This window comes from Rana temporaria, chromosome 6 (genome assembly GCF_905171775.1).
Source record: "Rana temporaria chromosome 6, aRanTem1.1, whole genome shotgun sequence".
In the NCBI taxonomy this organism is placed as follows: Eukaryota; Metazoa; Chordata; class Amphibia; order Anura; family Ranidae; genus Rana; species Rana temporaria.
In genome coordinates this window covers 82,907,549-82,929,756 of record NC_053494.1, presented here as the reverse complement: position 1 = coordinate 82,929,756, position 22,208 = coordinate 82,907,549, and the positions used below count along the sequence as shown (strand labels likewise).

At 47.8% G+C, this 22,208-nt stretch overlaps 1 protein-coding gene across 1 annotated transcript in view; it reads right to left on the bottom strand.

Moving 5' to 3' along the window:
- Positions 1-22,208, bottom strand: part of GRIN2A (glutamate ionotropic receptor NMDA type subunit 2A) — a 1,843,544-nt gene that overhangs the window by 1,403,666 nt on the left and 417,670 nt on the right. The window lies entirely within an intron of this gene.

Here is a 22,208-nt window from a genome sequence, read left to right as displayed (position 1 = left end):
CAGATTAGGTGCAACAAGCTCCCCACCCCCTTGTCGCTAAGCACGATTATGTGGTCTATCACCCTGCATAAGTACGAAAAACAAAAATAATTGAGCGCACTCCTGAAATGTACTGACAAACCTATTAAAAGGAAGGGATAAATGGGGAAGAAGGAACAATTGGAAAGTAAGGGGAGACTGATCGCAGCCAGTAATCTGAAAAGGGTTAATGTTATTGCATCAGTCCATAATAAATGTCCATTAACATATAATATAAAACTTTCACTTAGTGGCAGCTTGCTGTCAGATAAAGTATCTGAAGAAAACAAGAAAGGAGAGAGAGCGGCGCCTTCTAAGCGTAGTAAATTGGTTTTTAATGAAATAAAATCAAATTCACAAAGATAATGTACTCACAAGTGGAGTAGTACAATAGGCATCTAAGGTAAAGGTTCATCCGCTGAGGGTCCCGGGGAAGACTCTAATCACTCGGTGTCTGGTGGACTGGATACAGCTGGTTCCCTTGCCTCAAATGGCAGCGTCGGTGGGGGCCGAACGCCCTCGGAACATTGGAGAAGGGGAGCTTGTTTCCCGAGTGTGCGGCTGTACGAACATCACTTCTGGGTCATGGTTCAGCGGGAGCCGCACACTCGGGAAACAAGCTCCCCTTCTCCAATGTTCCGAGGGCGTTCGGCCACCACCGACGCTGCCATTCGAGGCACGGGAACCAGCTGTATCCAGTCCACCGGACACCGAGTGATTAGAGTCTTCCTTGGGACCCTCAGTATTTGAACCTTTACCTTAGATGCCTATTGTACTACTCCACTTGTGAGTACATTATCTTTGTGAATTTGATTTTATTTCAATAAAAACCAACTTACTACGCTTAGAAGGCGCCGCTCTCTCTCCACCCTGCATAAGTGTAGGAGGGACTTTGGTTTAAAATTATTCTGCATTCTCGAATCCTTTAAGACTGAGCTGTTTTAAGTTTATTGTTGAGATTTATGGATTTTGTAGGAAGTGTATACTAACGGCCTTCAATACACCACTCAGCACCAATGGAAAATGTAGTTGCTGTTCAAGAACCAGCAACCCAGTAAAGGGTTAACAAGGAGACAAAAATTGACAGAAATATAATATAAAATCCCTTAACATTATCACATATAAAAAGGATAAAAAAAAGATCTAAGCTGCCGTTTATAATAAATGAAAATTCAGAAAAAGGTATAAAAATACTAAAAAACAGTCCAACTGCATCAGTCCTATACCCAAACAGCGCTAATGTTGGTAAGGGTTAAATGGCCAACTCCACAATGACAGTTTTGGATAGATAATAAAGTGCAAAATATCAAACAGTGTCCATGGGTGATCCTATAGAAATAGACAGCGTGCACCTTCCACCGAAAATTCCTGGTCCACTGCGTGAAAACACACTTCCCCCTTAGGGGTTTGAACTCACCAGAGCAAGTAAATAGCCAAACCATAAGCAGGGAATCAACGTCAGATGAGATAATGCACTCGACATCCACCAGGGAGATAGTGAATTGCTGAAGGCTCCAACTCAGGTAAACAAACCAGAACAAGCCAACATAGCATAATTCTGTTTATTTAGAAAAAAAGAATAACCCCACATAAACAATCCCCTCATAAAATGCACGTACTTGAGTGTAAAATAATGTAGGCAAGTAGACCTGCACTGCACCGTCTCCTCCACGGGGAGAATCGCCACTCAAACCTTGAGATGTTTGCGAGGAAGGAATAGCTTCCTGCTTCCAGGTTAGGCTGCGGTGGAGTGCACGCGTCACTTCCGTTGCGTCGTGTAGGTCACGCCCTTAATACTATATAATACTATTATTTATTGATCTGAATATACCAATAAAAGTGCTGTGGCAAATCTTTGCCAAAGAAGTAGTTTGTGTTTATTTAAATAGGTATTATAAGTTTGGTATTCGGGGAGGGTAGGGGCGGCCTGCATTCCCATGCATGTGATCAGCACAGGGCCAATCAGCACTGTGCAGACAGAGGGTCAGGGGTCCTGCATCATGATAGGACAGCCAGTGCAGTAGGAAAAATCCTCCTATAAGCTTTAACCTGGAACTGATAGTCGCAAGACTGATATATACTGCTGATGAGAAAAGATATTTAGCAGTTTATATCTACTAAAATTATTACATTTCCATGTTCTGTGTACTATGTGTGACCAGATGTAGTGAATGCAGGGTCCTGGGTTTTGTAATAAGTTGTGTTTGTTGGGTATTCTTGGACTGCCAAGTCTGGATCGATTTACTGGACTAGCCTTATCTTATTCCTAGGCAGGAAAAGGATTGCCCTGAACAGTGGCGGAACTACCGCCATAGCGACCCACGCGGGCGCTATGGGGCCCGCAGCTGAGTGAGGATCAGGGGGGCCCGGTGAGGATAAGAGCATCGCCGGCATGGTCTCCCAGCCAGGGGAAGAGAGAGGAGAGGAAGAGGCGAGCTGTCCGTATCAGCAGAGAGCGGAATTGCCCACTGTAATAGCTTTCATTAGAACTTCCAGTGTTCCCGGGGCTCATGTCACATAGCTCCACCTCTTGGTCCGGCACCATTGATCGACAGAACACCAGTCCAGTGTCGGATATGTGATGTCATCAAAGGCGTTGGGCTAAGAGGTGGGGCTATGTGACCATGAGCCCCGGGAAGACGGGAAATTCAAATGAAAGCTATTACAGCGGGCAATCCCGCTCTCTGCTGATCCGGCTGGCTTGCCTCTTCCTCTGCACAGGTGAGGCTGTATTGGGCACAGGCAATGCTGTATTGGGCCGAGGTCAGGCTGTATGGAGCACAGGCAGTTCAGACTGTATTGGGCACAGGCAGGCCAGGTTGTATTGGGCACAGGCAACGCTGTATTGGGCACAGGTCATGCCGCATTGGGCACAGGCAATGCTGTATTGGGCACAGGCAGGCCAGGCTGTATTGGGCACAGGCAGGCCAGGCTGTATTGGGCATGGGCAACGCTGTATGGGGCACAGGTCACGCTGTATGGGGCACAGGTCACGCTGTATGGGGCACAGGTCACGCTGCATTGGGCACAGGTCACGCTGCATGGGGCACAGGTCACGCTGCATAGGGCACAGGTCATGCTGTATGGGGCACAGGTCACACTGTATGGCGCACAGGTCACGCTGTATGGGGTACAGGTCACGCTGTATGGGGCACAGGTCATGCTGCATTGGACACAGGTCACACTGTATGGGGAACCGGTCATGCTGTATGGGGCACAGGTCACGCTGTATGGGGCACAGGTCACCCTGTATGGGGCACAGGTCACCCTGTATAGGGCACAGGTCACGCTGTATGGGGCACAGGTCACGCTGCATTGACACTAGGGCGGCTCTGGGGGGCCCCATACAACATTTTGCTATGGGGCCCTGTGATTTCTAGTTACACCCCTGGCCCTGAAGTGGATATATCTGACTCCTCCTACATTACAAGTGTGGATAGGCTCTGCACTTAGAAAAATTAACATATACTGTAAATGGAGGGGCAAACCACAAACTTGTAAAACAATCTGATGGGCCTTACTGACTTCCCCAGGGTTGGGAACATATAATCGAATTTCTAATATGCTACTAAATTAATCTGTATTGCTCTGGCTGCTATACTTCATTGTACTATGGGCAATACATTAACTATCTGCTTGTGTGGAGAGGTGGAATTTCAAAGATAGAACAGCTGGTGGATTGCCTTGATAACAATCTAAATTTTACATGCAATAGTGGTAGTGTACAAATATTTTTTTTGTATGTCACTTTTTGAAAAAAAAAAAAAAAACACACACACACACTGAAACAGGACTAATCCACTTTTTCAGTAAAATGTGTGATGGCAATACCCTTTTGATGGCAACCTGCTGTCACCCTCTCCACACCATTATGCCTTGTACACACAATCAGATTTCCATCAGGCAAAGCCATGGAATTTTGTCCGAAGGGCGTTGGTCAGGAACTTGTTCTGCATAAAAAAAAAAAAACGGCAAAACTTTGTCGGCTAACAAACAGAAACAATGTGATTTTTCTGCTCTTTAGTGCCACCCTTTGGGCAACTTCTGCTAATGTTGTGTTATGGTTAGAATTGCTTCTGAGCATGCGTGATTGTACTTGGATTTTTTTCCGACGGACTTGTGTACACATGATCAGAAAATCCGACAAGACACATTTGTTGTCGGAACATGCTATCCCACATTTGTTGTCAGAAATTCCGACAACAATTGTCCGATGGAGCATACAAGCGGTCAGATTATCCGTCAAAACTCTGCAATCACACAATTCCTGTCGGAAAATCTGATCGTGTGTACGAGGCATTAGAGTAATGCCAGTAGGAGAGTTTATCAGGGATAGTTGATTTGAAAAGGAGGAAGCAACTGTACAGAAGGGTTTGAATTAAGGGGATTATCATTCATGGTTGATACAGAGAGATAAAGGGATTGCTTCATGTAGATCTAGACATGATTTACTATTAATGAACTGAGAAACATCATGAGAAAGGAAAGGTTTAGAGCCGGTTCACACTGGGGCGACTCATCAGGCGACTCAGCCGCCTGACAAGTCGCATTCCCATTCTATTTAGACCCCTTCTAATAGGAGAGACGTAAGTCGTTCTGACTTAGAAAAAGGTTCTTGTACGACTTCGGGGGCGACCCGGGGCGACTTGCATTGACTTCTATACAGAAGTAATTTTGCAAGTCGCCTCTGAAAACGTCTTCAGGACGCCTTGCCGAGTCGCCCCCGAAGTCGTGCCGCCGCAGTGTGAAACGGCTTTTACTACCTCCTTTTCTGTGGAATATTTACAAATTGTGTATACAATTAACTAAAATCTGTCTATTTTGTATGTTATATAAACAGAATATCAGGTGGCAGTAAAAATGTGTTTACCCTTACGGATGAGGTTAGGGAAGCCCAGGGTCCATAACTGCTAGAGAATGTCCTTGGGGGGGGAAATGAGCAAAACACACAACGTTCTCTATGAAGCGCTTAAGATGTGGGGACTGCCTGTAGTGTCTCAAAAAAAAAAAAATAGATAGATGTATATATATATATATATATATATATATATATATATATATATATATATATACACATACACACAAGGATACATTCCCTGTAAACCGTATGTGTATATATATCTCAACTCTGCTTTCTCACATACAAATGTCAGCGGCTGAGACAGCTTACTTGCCCATAGATGGAGATGTAATCAGCAATCATGTGGCTGGTCAGTGGCAGTTGGTGCTCAAAATTTTTTGGGGGGGGGGGGTGCAAACAAACTGATTTTTTTTATTGTCAAAAACTTACCGTAATTTTCCTTTCCTGATGGACTCCATGGCAGCCTACATGTAGGTGAACCCCACCTCCTCTCCAATGCTATAGGACCCCATACCCATAAAAGTAAGCTCACCTCTCAGTACTGCGTTCCATAACTAGCCGACTCTTGGACACTTTACTTCCCCTTTTTATTATTATTTTCTTTTAGGATGGGAACTCCGCCTTCTATGGAGTCCATCAGGAAAGGCAAATTACGGGGGTAAGTATTTGACAATAAATTTTCCGTTTTCCTGACAGACTCCATGGCAGCCAACCTGTGGGAAATAACTAGCCAGACCACACGGGCAGGTATGCTGAAAATAAAATAATTTTAATTTGTCCGTCAACCAACAGATTTCTCAAAACAAAGTTTACAGAAGACAGTGATGCAGGCTCTATGCAGAAATGGGACATAAATGTATTGATAGAGGCCCAGGAGGCCGCTTTACAAATGATATCTGGAGCCACATGTCGGGCCACTGCCCAAGATGATGCCATTCCTCTGGTGGAGTGTGCTGTCACCGCCTGTGGGGGAGCCAACCCCCTAGCCCTATATGCTTGCTGGATGGTCTGGACAATCCAGGCCGCAATTGTCCTAGTTGAAGCCCTTTTCCCTTTATTGATGCCTGAGTGCAATATGAACAGATGTTCAGAACGTCTGAAGGGAGAAGTAATCTGCAGATATTCCTTTAGGATTTTGTCTATATCCAGAGGGTGCGCTTCATTGGACCCTGGGGTTCTGAAGGTAGGTGATACTATTTCTTGGTTCTCATGGAACACTGAAGTCACTTTTGGGTTTGAGCCCAGCATAGTAATAAGGACTACCCGATCTGGGAAAAATGTCAGAAAGGGTGCTTCATGACCTAGTGACCCAATCTCAGAGACCCTCTTAGCCGAGGTGATGGCTACGAAGAAGGCTACTTTTGCTAAAAAGTCTTTAATGGAAAGCAAGGAGGGCGCAGTGATACCGAGTCCAGTCAGTGAGTTTAAAATGAGGGGGAAGATCCCACTTGGTAAATCTTGGTCTCCTTTGGGGCTTGATTCTTGACGCCCCACAGCAGAATTGCCGAACTAGGGGGATGTACTGCCCATGTGGTACTAGAGAAAGCAGACAAGGCTGAAACTTGAACTCTAACATGACCGGTTTTCCCAACGAGAAAACTGACATTTTTTAGATTGGTCTGGAAAACCGGTCGTGTGTATGCTCCATAGCAGTTTTCCCGATGAGAAAACTGCCTGCGATAAATTCGAACCTGCTCTATTTTTTCCTGTCGTGTTTCCTGTCAGTCTTTTTCTCATTGTGAAAACCGCTCATGTATGCTTTTCCAAGGAAAAAACCGTGCATGCTCAGAATCAAGTATGAGACGGGAGCGCTCGTTCTAGTAAAACTAGCGTTCGTAATGGAGATAGCACATTTGTCACGCTGTAACGGACTGAAAAGCACGAAGACAAAAAGGGAGAATTGTCTTTCTCCAAAATTTTACTAACACAAGGATCAGCAAAAGCAACCCAAAGGGTGGCGCCGTTTGAATGGAACTTCCCCTTTATAGTGCCGCTGTACGTGTTGGATGCCACCACGCTTTGGTCGATCGTTTTTTTGACTGAACGTGTGTATGCAAAGCAGGCTTGAGCGGCATCACGTCGGGGAAAAAACGTTGGGTTTTGGCATGTCAGGAAAACCGGTCTTGTGTACAGGGCATAAGAGAGCTGACAGATAAGGATAGATCTAGTGCAGATTGAAGGAAACTGAGAACGTCTTGAACTTCTGGATTTCTGAAAGACTTGCCGGCCACAGAGAAGAACTCAACAAACTTGGTCCAGATCCTCCAATAAACCTTATTTGTGCTTGTTCTTCTTGAGCTCTTGAGACGCAACCAAGGGGTTCCAGTCTCTCCCGCTCAAGAGCCAGACCGTCAGTCTCATCAGTGCCGGACAAGGGTGCAGGAGCGACCCTTGAGAAAGCAGGTCCAGCCTGAGAGGAAGAGGTACTGGATCCCGGTAATTTAGCTGGATCAGGAGGGGGAACCAAGGCCTGTTCGGCCAGTAGGGAGCTACCATCACCACTTTGACTGCTTCTGCTTAGAGCCTCCGCAGGAACTTGAGGATAAATCGGAAGTGGGGGAAAGGCATACGCCCACCTGAACCTCCATCGATCCATCAGGGCATCTGTCCCGAATGCCTGGCTGCAACGACCCCAAGTTTAGCACTTCTCTACTTTGATATTGCAGGGGGAAGCGAATAGATCCACTTCGGGATTGACTCCCAGGGACAGAATCCAATTGAACGACTGCACATGAAGGGACCAATCGTTGTTGTCTAACTGAATGCACAAGAGGAAGTCCGCTTGAGTGTTCTGGACTTCCGGATCGAAAACTGTCAAGATGCCGACCAGGTTTTTCTGGGCCCACGTCATGATAGGTTTGACTTCTCGAAAAAGTGTGGGACTCCAAGTACTCCCCTGTCTCTTCACATAGGAGACTTCTGTGGTGTTGTCCATCCTTAACAACACTGATTCTTCTTTCAGGAGCAGAGATGGCCACACCAAGCCGCCCGAAGTTCCAGGACATTTAAGCCTAGGTTGTGCAGACGAGGGTCCCACTTGCCTTGAACAAGGGTCGATCCACAGAGGGCCCTTCCAGCCGGAACCGCTGGCATCAGTCTTGACCCAAGATATGGGGCAATGGAGTTGCAGTTTAGTAGATTCTTGTGCTGGAGCCACCAGAAGAGGCTGTTCCTCATTGTTGCAGATATGTGGATAGGTTGACTCTTGTCTCCCAACTTCCATTGCTGGAGGAATCCTGACTGGAAAGGGTGTAACCTCCACATGGCCCACTTGACCATGGGGGCCGTGTAGACCATTGTGCCAACAATCTTTAGGCATTGTGATGCTTTCAGACGTGGGGCGTCTAGGATCCAGGAAATCCTCTCCCGAATCACTGGAATTTTCTCTACCGGGAGAGAGATGGTGTTTTCCACTGTATCGAACTGAGCCCCTAGGTATATTATACGTTGGGCTGGATCCAGGTGGGTTTTTTCCATGTTTGGGAGCCATCCGAAGCTGGATAGGGTTGAAATCACCTGTTCCCTGTCCTGAGACAGGACAAGGAGATCGTTGAGATAATGATAAAGACGTACTCCCATCAACCTGATGAGGGCCACTACAGCCAAAAGGACTTTTGAGAAGACTCAAGGTGAATTATTTAGCCCAAAAGGACAGGCAGATGAATTGCAGATGCTCTTGCCTGACGTAGAATCGGAGGTATTTGAGGAACTCATGTGCTACTGGCACGTGGAAATAAGCATCCTTTAAGTCGATCGAAATCAGCCAGTCGCCTGGCAGAATGGCTTGCTGAATGGTTGATAGGGTCTCCATTTTGAATTTGTTCTATTACCGGGCGGCAGGCGCCGCTTTTCTTTTGAACTAAGAAAAGGGGGGTATACCCCCTGAAACCGTTTGTTCTTTGGCACACAAACCACTGCTCCCTGGGATTTTAGCAAGTCCACATAGGACAGTAGAGCCTGCTTCTGTTTTTCCGAATGCGGGAGTAGAGTGGAGACAAATCTGGGGGGAGGAATGCTGAACAGGCCCGTCGCAACAGGACAGGCAAGGCAAGCAATTGCTTGGGGCCCCGAGCTAGTAAGGGGCCCCCAAGCTGGCTCGTCGGTCTGCCTGCTGCTATATTCACAGGCTCCCCGCGAGCCCCCCTCCTCCCGCACGGAGAGCCGCACAGCTGAATCCTGGAGTTCAGTGCCGAAGCGTGCAGTTGCACTGAACTCCAGGATTCAGCTGTGCGGGAGGAGGGGGGCTCGCGGGGGGGGGGGGGCCCAAAGTGGCGTGGTCACCCGGGACAGTGCAGCTGTCCCTCTCTCTCCACTGACTGCAATACAGTCACACTTCGGCTCCTCCGCCCCTCATGGCTCAATGTGTACACAGCCAGGAGGAGGAGCCGAGGAGAGACACGAGTGAGAGAGCCGTGCTGCACAGTGCACACAGTAAACAGGAGGTAAGGGGGGGAGCAGATAAGAGGTAAACAAATGAAGTGATGTGGGGGGAGAGGGTGTCATGGGGATATGTGCTGGGGAGTGATTTGAGAGGGAAGATGATATGTGCTGGGGGGGGTCCGATTCCCCCCCCCTACTAGCACATATCATCTTCCCTCTCAAATCACTCCCCAGCACATATCCCCATACCACCCTCTCCCCCCAAATTAAAAGATGCTCTGTCCCCCTGTGCTTATCCCACCCTGTCCCCATCCCACCCTGTCCCCATCCCACCCTGTCCTCATCCCACCCTGTCCTCATCCCACCCTGTCCCCATCCCACCCTGTCCCCATCCCACCCTGTCCTCATCCCACCCTGTCCTCATCCCACCCTGTCCCCATCCCACCCTGTCCCCATCCCACCCTGTGCTTATCCCACCCTGTCCCCATCCCACCCTGTCCCCATCCCACCCTGTCCTCATCCCACCCTGTCCCCATCCCACCCTGTCCTCATCCCACCCTGTCCTCATCCCACCCTGTCCCCATCCCACCCTGTCCCCATCCCACCCTGTCCTCATCCCACCCTGTCCCCATCCCACCCTGTGCTTATCCCACCCTGTCCCCATCCCACCCTGTGCTTATCCCACCCTGTCCCCATCCCACCCTGTGCTTATCCCACCCTGTCCCCATCCCACCCTGTGCTTATCCCACCCTGTGATTATCCCACCCTGTACTCATCCCACCCTGTCCCCATCCCACCATGTGCTTATCCCACCCTGTCCCCATCCCACCCTGTCCTCATCCCACCCTGTGCTTATCCCACCCTGTCCCCATCCCACCCTGTGCTTATCCCACCCTGTCCCCATCCCACCCTGTCCTCATCCCACCTTGTGATTATCCCACCCTGTCCTCATCCCACCCTGTCCCCATCCCACCCTGTCCTCATCCCACCCTGTCCCCATCCCACCCTGTGCTTATCCCACCCTGTCCCCATCCCACCCTGTCCCAATCCCACCCTGTCCTCATCCCACCCTGTCCCAATCCCACCCTGTCCTCATCCCACCCTGTCCCCATCCCACCCTGTGCTTATCCCACCCTGTCCCCATCCCACCCTGTCCCCATCCCACCCTGTCCTCATCCCACCCTGTCCCCATCCCACCCTGTGCTTATCCCACCCTGTCCCCATCCCACCCTGTGCTTATCCCACCCTGTCCCCATCCCACCCTGTGCTTATCCCACCCTGTCCCCATCCCACCCTGTGCTTATCCCACCCTGTACTCATCCCACCCTGTCCCCATCCCACCCTGTGCTTATCCCACCCTGTCCCCATCCCACCCTGTCCTCATCCCACCCTGTGCTTATCCCACCCTGTCCCCATCCCACCCTGTCCCCATCCCACCCTGTGCTTATCCCACCCTGTGCTCATCCCACCCTATCCCACCCTGTGCCCATCCCACCCTGTGCCCATCCCACCCTGTGCTCATCCCACCCTGTGCTCATCCCACCCTCTGCACTCATCCCATGAAAATGAAAGGACGAGTCTTAAAAAGGAAGGGGTGCCCGAGTTTCACCAGGCCTAGGGCAGCACAAAACCTAAATACACCCCTGGAGTCTGTCCCGGCCTTCGGTAAGATCACCGCTACCGTCGGTCTGTATCCATGCGCCGCTCGTGTCCTGCCTGGCTCCCTCTCCCCTCCTCCTCCCTCCCTCACAGTCCGGAGCCACCAGGAGGAGGCCGCCCACCGGTTCCTGTAGGCTTTGTGTGCATGCAGGGGGGGGGCCTCTATGTCCATTTTGCTTGGGGCCCCCAAATTCCTTCAAACGGCCCTGATGCTGAAGGACCATGCGTGACGACCCAGTAGTCCGAGATCGAGGCCATCTAAACATGCCAGAAAAGAAGCAAACGCGCTCCCACCTCACCCGCCAGGGCGGGCGTGATCTCAAAAAGATTTAGCCGGCTTACGATCACTGGACGCCTGGCTCTTTGCGGGTTTGTGAAAGGACGCCTTTCCTCTACTCCAGTTTCTTCTGAAGTCCCGACCAGGCTTGTAGGAGCGTGCTTCTCTCGATCGCTCCGGGATGCGTCTTCTGTACTGGGGTTTCTTCCACCAAGCAGACACCTGTCCTGGGGAATCCCGATTTCCCACCCGTGGCCTTAGATATGACATCGTCTAATTTGTTGAAGACCCCTCGAAAATGGAATCTTGCACCAGGTTTGCTTAGATGACGGGTCGACGAGCCAAGGTTGCAGCCATAAAGCCCACTTAGCTGTAACTGAGGACAGCATAATTCAAGTCAAAAGGCAGATCAAATTGATAGACGTCTCCCCCAGGAAGGCTACCGCTAGTTTCAGCTCCGCAGCTGCCGAACTTCTTGCCAGTTCTTCTGAAATACCCCTAAGGAAGGAATCCACATTCTCTGTCCATGCATCCATAGCTTTAGACATAGCTGCTAGAGCCAGGGTGGGTTTACAAGCTGTACCGGCAAGCCCGTGAATTCTCTTGAAGTCCTATCAAGACCAACCTTGAAGGAAGACCTATCCCACAGGAGAGGACCAAAAGGTTGATTTGTTACCGTTGCCAGAAAGAGGGACATGTAGCAGCGGTTTGCCCAGCGGGTGATGAACCCCTGCAGTGTGACTTTCTGACAGAGAGACGACAGTCCCTTTTTGCAACCACTTGCACTGCAGAAAATGGAAATGAGAAACCTTTATATAGAATGTGCTTAGATGGTAAAGATGTTGTGGCATTATTGGATTCAGGTAGCCTGGTCACCTTAGTGAAAAGTGATCTAGTGGTGGGAAAAACCTTACATCCTAGAAAAATGGCTGAAGTTTGTGTACATGGGGACACTCGAGAATATCCGGTGACTACGGTTTCCTTTGAAACCTCCCTTCCTTTGAAAAGTTACATACTCCCCAGATAGGCAGAGAACTGAGTCACCTGAGAAGACAGATCACTGAGATTTTACGTTATAAAGCTAAAGCAAGAATTCAGAAAGGAAGGAAAATAAATTACGAATTTGGAGATAAGTGTAGCAAATTATTAGCTGGGAAATTGAAAGAGAAGAGCCAACAAACGTATGTCCCGCAAATTAAGGGGAAGGAGGGTCAATTAAAACGAAAACCGAAGGATATAGTAGAGGAGTTTGGTGAATACTACTCCTCTCTATATAACCTGAAACAGCCACCGGTAGAGCCACCAAAAATAGAAGAATATCTCTTAGCAACGGACTCAGCTAGGCTGCCACCAATTGCCCGGGCTAGTTTAGAAACATCGATCTCGATAGAAGAATTAGAGACCTCATTAAAAACCATGGCGGACGGGAAAGCCCCGGGCCCAGATGGTTACACAATAAGATACTATAAAGAATTTGGAACATTATTGGGAGGGCAGTTGATAAAGCTCTTTAACGCAGTGGGTCATACTGCTGCCTTTCCGCCGGACTCATTACTGGCCCACATTACAGTTATCCACAAAGAAGGGAAGGATCCGGCGGAGTGCAGCAGCTATAGGCCGATATCGTTGTTAAATTCTGACTTAAAACTCTTTACGAAGATTTTAGCAAGACGGATCCAGGTCTGGCTACCTGAGTTAGTCGACATGGATCAAGTAGGGTTTGTTCCCACAAGGGAGGCAAGAGATGGCACAATAAGGGTCCTCAATTTGGTACAGGGGGCTGTTGATGGGGACATCCCTTGTGTGTTCCTAAATACCGATGCCGAGAAGGCTTTTGATAGAGTGAGTTGGAAGTTTTTGTTCTCGGTGTTGAGACACGTGGGGATGGGGGAGAATATGTTAAGATGGATTGGAAGTGTTTACACAGACATACGCGCGGCAGTAAGAGTGAACGGGATATTTTCTAAGATCTTCCAAATCACAAACGGAACACGCCAGGGATGCCCCCTATCACCGCTACTATTTGTGCTATCCTTGGAGCCCTTATTAAGTAAAATACGCCAAAACCCGGATATACAGGTTATTCAGATGGGGGGGGAAGGCATAAAGTAACAGCGTTTGCGGATGATCTGCTCTTCACGGTATCAAACCCACATGTATCTCTTCCCAACCTCGTCAAAGAAATAGCCAAATTTGGAGAATTTTCTAATCTGAAAGTAAATCAGGCAAAATCTGAAGCAATGAGTGTGTCAATGACAGCTCAGAAACAGGCGATTATACAACAAAATGTTGGCTTTAAATGGAAGACTGCACTTAAATACCTGGGTACCCTGATCCCAGCAAATTTAAAAGAAGTTTACAAAATCAATTTTCCACCACTTTTTAATTCAGTGAGAACATTACTTGAGAAATGGCAACATGGATTTCATTCATGGTTCGGTAGAAACAACATAATTAAGATGAGCATATTGCCAAAAATAACATACTTGTTCCAAACTTTGCCGACGAATATACCACAGGCCTTTCTTCGACAAATGGAGGCTCTCTTGATGAGATTCATTTGGGCGGGGAAAAAGGCAAGGATTAAAAAAGAGGTGATGAGGATACCCAAATGTTTTGGAGGGATGGCAGTCCCGGATATTGCTAAATACTACCAAGCGGCGCACCTGACGAGGTTGATAGATTGGTGCAGAAATGGACATTATAAAAGGTGGGTTGAGGTAGAACAGCAGATCTGTCCAATAACGCTAAGTAGGGCCCCTTGGTGTTATAAAACATTGCCAAGCGAGATGAAGAAACACCCTATAATTGGTCCAACGCTGTCAATTGCAGCTAAAATATGTAAAAATCCAAAATTTTCAACAAAATACTCCCCCTTGTATCCCATATTGGGGAACCCAGGATTTGTGCCAGGCACAGGAGGAGCAATCTTTAATAAACTAAAAGAAAGGGGTAAGGTGCAGGTATCACACTTTTTACAAATACGTGGCCATCAATGGAGGACATGACGAGGAGAGGGGGGAACTATGAGTTGGCAAGCACTTCAACTAAGTCACTTTCTAAGATCCTTGGGACAACCAACCAATTTTCGGAGACAATTAACTAAATTTGAACAATACTGCGATGAGGTAGAACCAATACAAAGAGTAAGCTCAAAGATGTATAGAATATTGAACTCTCCGCAAGATGACTTTGAGTTGCCGGGATTGGGGAAATGGGAAAGAGATCTGGGGAGAAATTTTTCACAGATCCAGCGTAAACACATAATTTATCTAACATTAAACTCCTCAATATCTACACGTATACAGGAATCCAATTATAAACTATTGTCCCAATGGTATTATACACCAGAAAAGTTGCACAAATTTTGTAAAGAAAATTCAGAGTATTGTTGGAGATGTGGTCTGGAGCAGGGAACTTTGCTGCATATTTTTTGGTCATGTGTAAAAGTAAGAGATTACTGGAAGGAAGTCAAGAGAATCGCCCAAAAATTTACGGAGCACTTGTTTCCGGATGACCCGGCTTTTTTCCTGCTCCACTGCTCACAAGTCCCAATACGAGAATATAAAAAGTCGGTGATATGTCATCTGATAAATACGGCCAAGAATGGAATAACATTGCAGTGGAGAGATACTAGAACACCATCTATTGCGAGATGGCTCAACAGAGTGAGAGAAATCGGAGCTATAGAGGACTTAATACTCTCGGCTAGGAATAAAAAAGAACAATATATAGAAACATGGACAAGGTGGAATCAGTTCATGAAAACGGAAGAAGGGAAGAGACTGTTGGAGGAATAGAGAGGGAGTGGAAGTCATCAGGATGGAGGTAGGCTGAGAGAGGCTGAAGAGAAGTGTTGGAGGAGGGACGCGTCCGTCTCCGGCGGGGAGGGGGAGGAGAAGGGAGGGGCGGGGGGATCGGTCTACAAGGGGGTTTTGTTTTTTTTTGTTTTTTTTCTGGGTTTTAAGTTGAGGGGGGGTTAGGTAGGGTGCAGGGAAGGTTAATAGAACATGTACGAGGTAATACAATGGTCGTGGGGAAGCGGGGGAAATTAAGTTCCGCATAAGAAGTTGGCCAACGTAGGAGTAGGGGAGGGGAATTGGGAGATGCTTTCTACTAAGTTTTCTTTCCACTTCCCCCCCTCTTGGGTTGTATTCGTCTTGCTTCCCTGATGATTTTTTTTTGTTTGTCAGATTGTACGTTTGACAGCTATATGTAAATGTACACATGATATATGTTATGTGAATTCTCTGTGACCCTGATGATTTAAAAAAAAAAGAATAAAAAGAAAAATGTGAAAAAAAAGAAACCTCCCTCGGTAACTTGTGTCACCAGGTGGGTTTAGTTCCCAAACTGCCACATGACGCCATTGTGGGAAGGGATTTCCCAAAATTCTGGGAACTCTGGGACTGCCCAGATTCCCCAGTAGGTGGTTCTTCTGAGTCTGAACCATCTACTCCAGAAACCTCGAACTGTGAGGACTCTCCTGAGGTTCCATTCTCAGTCTTGGCAGGGGAAACACCAGCCCCTAGGGAGGAGTCTGCTACCTCAGAAGAGGAACAGCGGCCGATAGGGTTTGATGACCTCGATGTGCACAAAGAAAATTTTATCACTGAGCAATTGAGGGACCCCACATTGCTAAGAGCCCGGGAGAATGTAGTGAAGATAGATGGGGAGTTAGTTAACCCTGACGACAGTGTTGCCCTCCCTTAATTTATTGTTGAAAGGGACCTGTTATATCGACTGTCACAGAGGATAGAGGACACCATTGAGCAACTGGTAGTGCCTAAACCGTACCGCAAGATGGTTTTGGAACTGGCCCATGGGCACATTCTTGGGGAACATTTGGGAGCAGAAAAAACTCGGGAGAGGATGACCCAGAGGTTTTATTGGCCTGGGATCACTAAGGAAGTGGAATTGTACTGCTCTTCCTGTCCAATGTGTCAGATTACTGCACCCATGCCACATTTCCGCAGTCCATTGGTACCCCTGCCCATTATCAAGGTCCCTTTTGAGAGGATCGCCATGGACTTGGTTGGCCCCTTACTGAAGTCCACTAGAGGTCACCAGCACATCTTGGTAATAATGGACTATGCCACCCGTTACCCAGAAGCGATTCCTCTCCGAAACACCTCTGGTAAAACCATTGCCAAGGAGTTATTTCAGGTTTTCAGCCGTGTGGGTCTTCCTAAGGAAGTCCTAACTGACAGGCACTCCTTTTATATCTAGGGTGACCAAAGAACTTTGTAAACTCCTGAAAGTGACCCAATTAGGTACATCAGTATATCACCCTCAAACAGACGGGTTAGTGGAAGGGTTTAATAAAACCTTAAAACAAATGTTGAGGAAGGTGGTGGATAAAGACTGAAAGAATTGGGATTATCTGCTCCCTTATCTGATGTTTGCCATAAGAGAGGTTCCCCAATCGTCCACAGGGTTCTCTCCGTTTGAGCTACTGTATGGGAGGCACCCCCAGGGCCTACTGGACATTGCCAGGGAAACATGGGAGAGTGAGAGTTCCCCTCATCGAAATGTGATTGAACATGTGGCCCAAATGCAAGATAGAATTGCCCAAGTGATGCCGATTGTGAAAGAACATTTAGCCCAAGCCCAATTGGCTTAACAAAGGATTTACAATCGTGGGGCCCAGGTCCGTTCCTTTGCACCTGGTGATAGGGTGTTGGTGCTGGTCCCCACGGTCGAAAGTAAATTCCTAGCCAAATGGCAGGGTCCCCATGAAGTTTTGGAGAAAATGGGGGTGGTGAATCACGTGAACTTGCTGAAACCATGAAAGGATAGAGTCCTTGGTCGCTAAGACTACCCGATGTTCTGCTACATTTAACCTGGCTGTCCCTGAAGTTGGGATAGCGGAGACTCTATCCAAAACTCAGCAACAGGAGGTTAAAGAATGTGTGCTCCGTAATAAGGAGAAGTTTTCAGACCTGCCAGGTTGGGTCTCCGGAGTTGAACATGACATTATCACCACACCAGGGGATAAGGTCAAGTTGAAGCCTTATAGAATTCCAGAAGCCCAGCGAGAGCCAATTCGCCAGGAAGTAAAAAAAATGCTTGAGCTGGGGGTGATAGAAGAGTCAAATAGTGATTGGTCCAGTCCCATTGTCTTAGTGCCCAAACCAGATGGAAGTTGGCGGTTTTGTAATGACTTTCGCCACCTAAATCAAATCACTAAGTTTGACACCTATCCTATGCCCCGCATAGATGAACTGATTGATCGCCTAGGCACTGCCCGGTACATGATGACGTTAGACCTGACCAAGGGTTATTGGCAAATTCCTCTCTCAGAGTCGGCCAGGGAAAAAACAGCATTTGTAACTCCAGACGGATCTTTCCAATATCGGAGGATGCCTTTTGGGTTACAGAATACTCCCGCCACATTTCAACGCACCATGGGTAAGACCCTTCGGCCTCATCGAGCCTATGCTGCTACATACCTCGATGACGTTGTCATCCACAGTGAGGATTGGGAATCACACTTGCCAAAAGTTCAGTCTGTGTTGGATTCCATCTGGAAAGCCGGGTTTACAGCCCATCCAAAAAAATGTACCCTTGGGCTAGAAGAGGCAAAGTATCTGGGGTATACCCTTGGAAGAGGTCTAATCAAGCCCCAAATAAACAAAGTTGAGGCTATTCAGGATTGGCCACGTCCCACCAACAAGAAACAGGTTCGTGCATTTTTGGGGATCGCGGGGTATTATCGCCGATTTATCCCCCATTTTGCCTCACAGCAGGCGCATCGTTAGGGGTGGGCTAAGGAGGCTGGAGCTCCGAATATGCCACCGAAAAGCCCCGAGTCTCGGGCATGGAGTGTTTAATTACGAGCCCCGAGTCAGTGCCAGCGAGCAGATCTCACCCGCCATGTTTGGTGTCCGACTCCGGCGCCCTGTGATTGGGCGTTTGGGGTCATGTGCGGCGTGGGGCTGGCCTGTCTGCGCTCGTCTTGAAGTCCCGCCTCCGCACATGACCGCTGTACGCCCAATCACAGTGCGAAGGGGAAATACGGATGTGATGGCGGGAGATGCCTAGGCTGTCTGCGAGCTATCTTCTTCCCCTCCGCATGCTCCTCTGCTCTGTGTCCCTCGGAGGCGGCGTGTCTAGCGGAGGGGCAGGGCGACTCGGCTGGCTCGGTAGAGAATGATGATGGAGGTGCAGCGACGCGTCTTGCACCATAGAGCGGGCTGCGGGTGGATGGCGCTGGCGGGAAGTCGGGATAGAGACACAGGTAAGGAGGACGGATTTGCACCGGGCTGTGGGAAGACTGTAGGTGTCGAGGGTCAGGTGGGTCAGTGTAGGTGTCGGGGGTCAGTGTAGGTGTGGGGGGTCAGTGTAGGTGTCAGCCAGGGGTCAAAGAAAAATTAATGCAGAATCCAAAAAGAACATAACATAGTCTGTGAAGAGTAAATTCCAAAAGCAAATCCGTGAACCCATGAAGGGTTAACTCCCCAAAAAAAGACACATTGCTTGCCAAGAAAGTGAAGATAAAGTTTGGTGAAAAATAAGTCCCAAAATACTCTGGCAATACCATGTTTTATTTTGGGACTTATTATTCACCAAACTTTATCTTCACTTTCTTGACAAGCAATGTGTCTTTTTTTGGGGAGTTAACCCTTCACGGATTTGCTTTTGGAATTAACTCTTCACAGACTATGTTATGTTCTTTTTGGATTCTGCATTAGTTTTTCTTTTAATACATTTTTCACGTATTATTTGTTTACACTTCAAGGTATAACATTTATTTCACACATGGTTTTAACCACATAGCGCTGCACGCTTTCCATATTTTGCTATCTATCCTAACTTTTTTTATTTTTTTGTAGTGAACGTAAATGCCAGCTGCTTTCTCATACACTTTATCATCATTTTTTTTTTTTTATTATCTTCTTAAATTAGCGCAGCGTTTGCCTTAGGGCTTCTTTTTTTCTAATGTCACATGTGTTGCAGGGTAAAGTGGTTCAGGGCGCAGCCAGGGCGTCAACAATCCTCGCACCAGCCCTGGTGGTCAGTGTGCTGTGTGGGTTAGTGGTCAGTGTAGTGGTCAATGTGTGGGTCAGTGGTCAGTGTGTGGGTCAGTGTGTGGGTCAGTGGTCAGTGTAGTGGTCAGTGGTCAGTGTGTGGGTCAGTGGTCAGTGTAGTGGTCAGTGGTCAGTGTGTGGGTCAGTGGTCAGTGTGTGGGTCAGTGTGCAGTGTGTGGGTCAGTGATCAGTGTGTGGGTCAGTGTGTGGTCAGTGTGCAGTGTGTGGGTCAGTGTGCGGGTTAGGAGGGAAAGGGAGCTTTGGCCACGGGATGGTTGGAAGGCCAACCATGGAACCTTAGACTGGCCTGTACCATAGAACTCAAGACATGTCAGTATGTGTATGTACTGACACACACACACGCTGACATGTAGGTCAGTGTATGTGTGTCAGTAAGGTCACACAACCCCACTGCCCAGCCAAAAAAAACAGCACCGCGCCCGCCCCCCCCCCGGCCGGCTTCGGGCTGAAGCCCCTGGTCTTTTTGCCACCTAGCAACGCCCCTGCCTCACAGGCTGCTCCCCTGACCAATTTGACCAAAGGGAAGGAGTCTGTAATGACCAAATGGACTCCCGAAGCAGAAACAGCTTTTCAGGCGTTAAAACAGGCCTTATGTAGTCAGCCAGTTTTAAATTCGCCTGATTTTTCACAGGACTTTGTGGTTCAGACAGATGCGTCAAATGTGGGGTTAGGAGCTGTACTGTCCCAGATTATCAAGGGGGAGGAACACCCTGTTATGTACCTCAGCCGAAAGTTGAAGGCCCATGAGGAGAATTATGCCACCATTGAAAAAGAGTGTTTGGCGGTGAAATGGGCTTTGGATTCTCTCCGGTACTACCTCATGGGTAGACAGTTTGAACTGGTGACGGATCATGCCCCATTGAAGTGGATGGCACAGAACAAAGAGACCAATAGGAGAATAAATAGGTGGTTCCTGGCCCTCCAGGAATTTAGTTTTGTGGGTAACGCATCGCCCCGGTGCTAAAATGGGGAATGCAGATGGGTTGTCCCGAGTGCATGCCTGCCTGGCAAACCTGTGTCTCAACCCTAGGGTTGAAACAAGAGGGGGGGGGTATGTGACAGGAAGTCAGGTAAATCGGTGGGTGTTGTCACAGATGGGAGATACATTTCTGCCTTGTTTAGACAATACACCAATTATTATCAGGCATCGGCTGCAGAAGTAGCCAGAAAGGTTTAAGGGCGTTGGAAAACTTCAGCTGTTCAGAATGAGGCAATTAAGGCCTCTATGAGTAATCCAGAGGATTACTACTGAATGCTGCATCCTGAGGCTTTCTGAGTGAAGGAGAGCAGTAGCAGAAATACTTCTGAAGAGGTGAGGTGCTGTTGATTTTTCTGTGTAATAAAAATCAAAAAGAGACTATTGTTTTCTTCTGTAGGACCAGCAGTGTCTGCCCAGCACTAGGCTGTGCCAGACTCCATAGATAGGTTCCTGTGTGGTGAAGGTAGATGCCCCAATTGGCCAGGGTTTATTTTATATTTGATTTTGTTTATGCTGTTTGGATGCTTGCACCTGTTTCCAGCAAGATGGAAGAATAAACAAAATTCTTTGTTTTCAACCGTCTTCAGTTGTTTCTCTGTATCATTCCGTGTGTAGTGAACCCATCCAGGGGGTCACACACCCCTGCTACCGAGCTAACCCCTTACAATATATATATATATATATATATTGTTTTTCTTTTTATGAAAGGGCATGGAGGTCCCCAGGATGCCAGGTGGCTACCCCCCCCCCCCTTTTTATATATATTTTTTTATATTTTTCCTTATTTCTTTTTTTGTAAAGGCCCCCCCGCTTCTCAATTAGCGGCAGCACCCCCCTACGCAATTTCAGGTGGCAGCACCCCCCCAGGGGGGCTCATGCCTGAAGCTGTGTAAGGGGCCCCATAATTCCTGATGGCGGTCCTGCCCCCAGTGCAGAGATCTCAGATACCTCCAGCGGTTGCTACTTATCTGGGCAATTTTACTTGTTTTGCACTCCCAGGAAACAGTAGTGCGGTGGATCTTGGGTCACTACCTGATGACTGCTGTGCAGAGAGGATTAGCAAGGATATTGGTGACTGGGTTGAACATGACACTCAGAGAGCCGATGTCTGGTGGATGTGTGGGGATATAATGCCCGAGGGGATTGTGAGATGGTCCATCTGGTTATGCTCCTGAGAATCTTGTCAGAACACCCGTGGACTAAGAGTCAGCAACAGTATCGAAGGGACATCTCTCCCAAAGGGTCATTTGACTATCATATCTACATAAATGAGATTGGAGTTCCTCGTGGGGTGCCGAATGAGTTTAAGGCCAGGAATCAGGTAACAGCTGGATTTGAGTCTCTTCCCTGGTGGGTGACTATAAATAAAAATGTTGACTGGATTAACTTTATATACTACAACCAACAACGATTTGTAAACTATACCAGGAATGCTGTAAAATGCCTAGCAGAACAGTTGGGCCCCACCTCTCTAATGGCATGGCAGAACTGAATGGCCTTAGATTTGGTCCTGGCTGGTAGCATGTGTTGTACCTTTATCCCTAACAATACAGCTTCTAGAGGGACTTCGACCAGAGCCCTGGAAGGACTAACTGCTCAATCGAATAAATTAGCAGATAATTCAGGTATTAATGATCCATTCACAAAATGGCTTGAAGGATGGTTCAGTAAATGGACTGGACTTATCACATCATGTTTGATTTCAATTGCTGTGGCTTTAGCCATCTTGGTGATTTGTGAATGCTGCTGTATTCCCTGTATTCAAGGACTTTCACAGAAATTGATTGAAACTGCAGTCTCAAGAACAATGTATCAAGCCCTTCCTACCTCTGAGGAGACCTGTGTGGACATTGAAGCTCAACTTAAGGACATGCATAAAACACAGGGACTATCATTGAAATGTGTTGAGATAAAATAGCCACACAAGAGGAGGGAATGTTGGGAAACGTTTTTTTTATGTCTATTGTATGACTATGTTTAGGA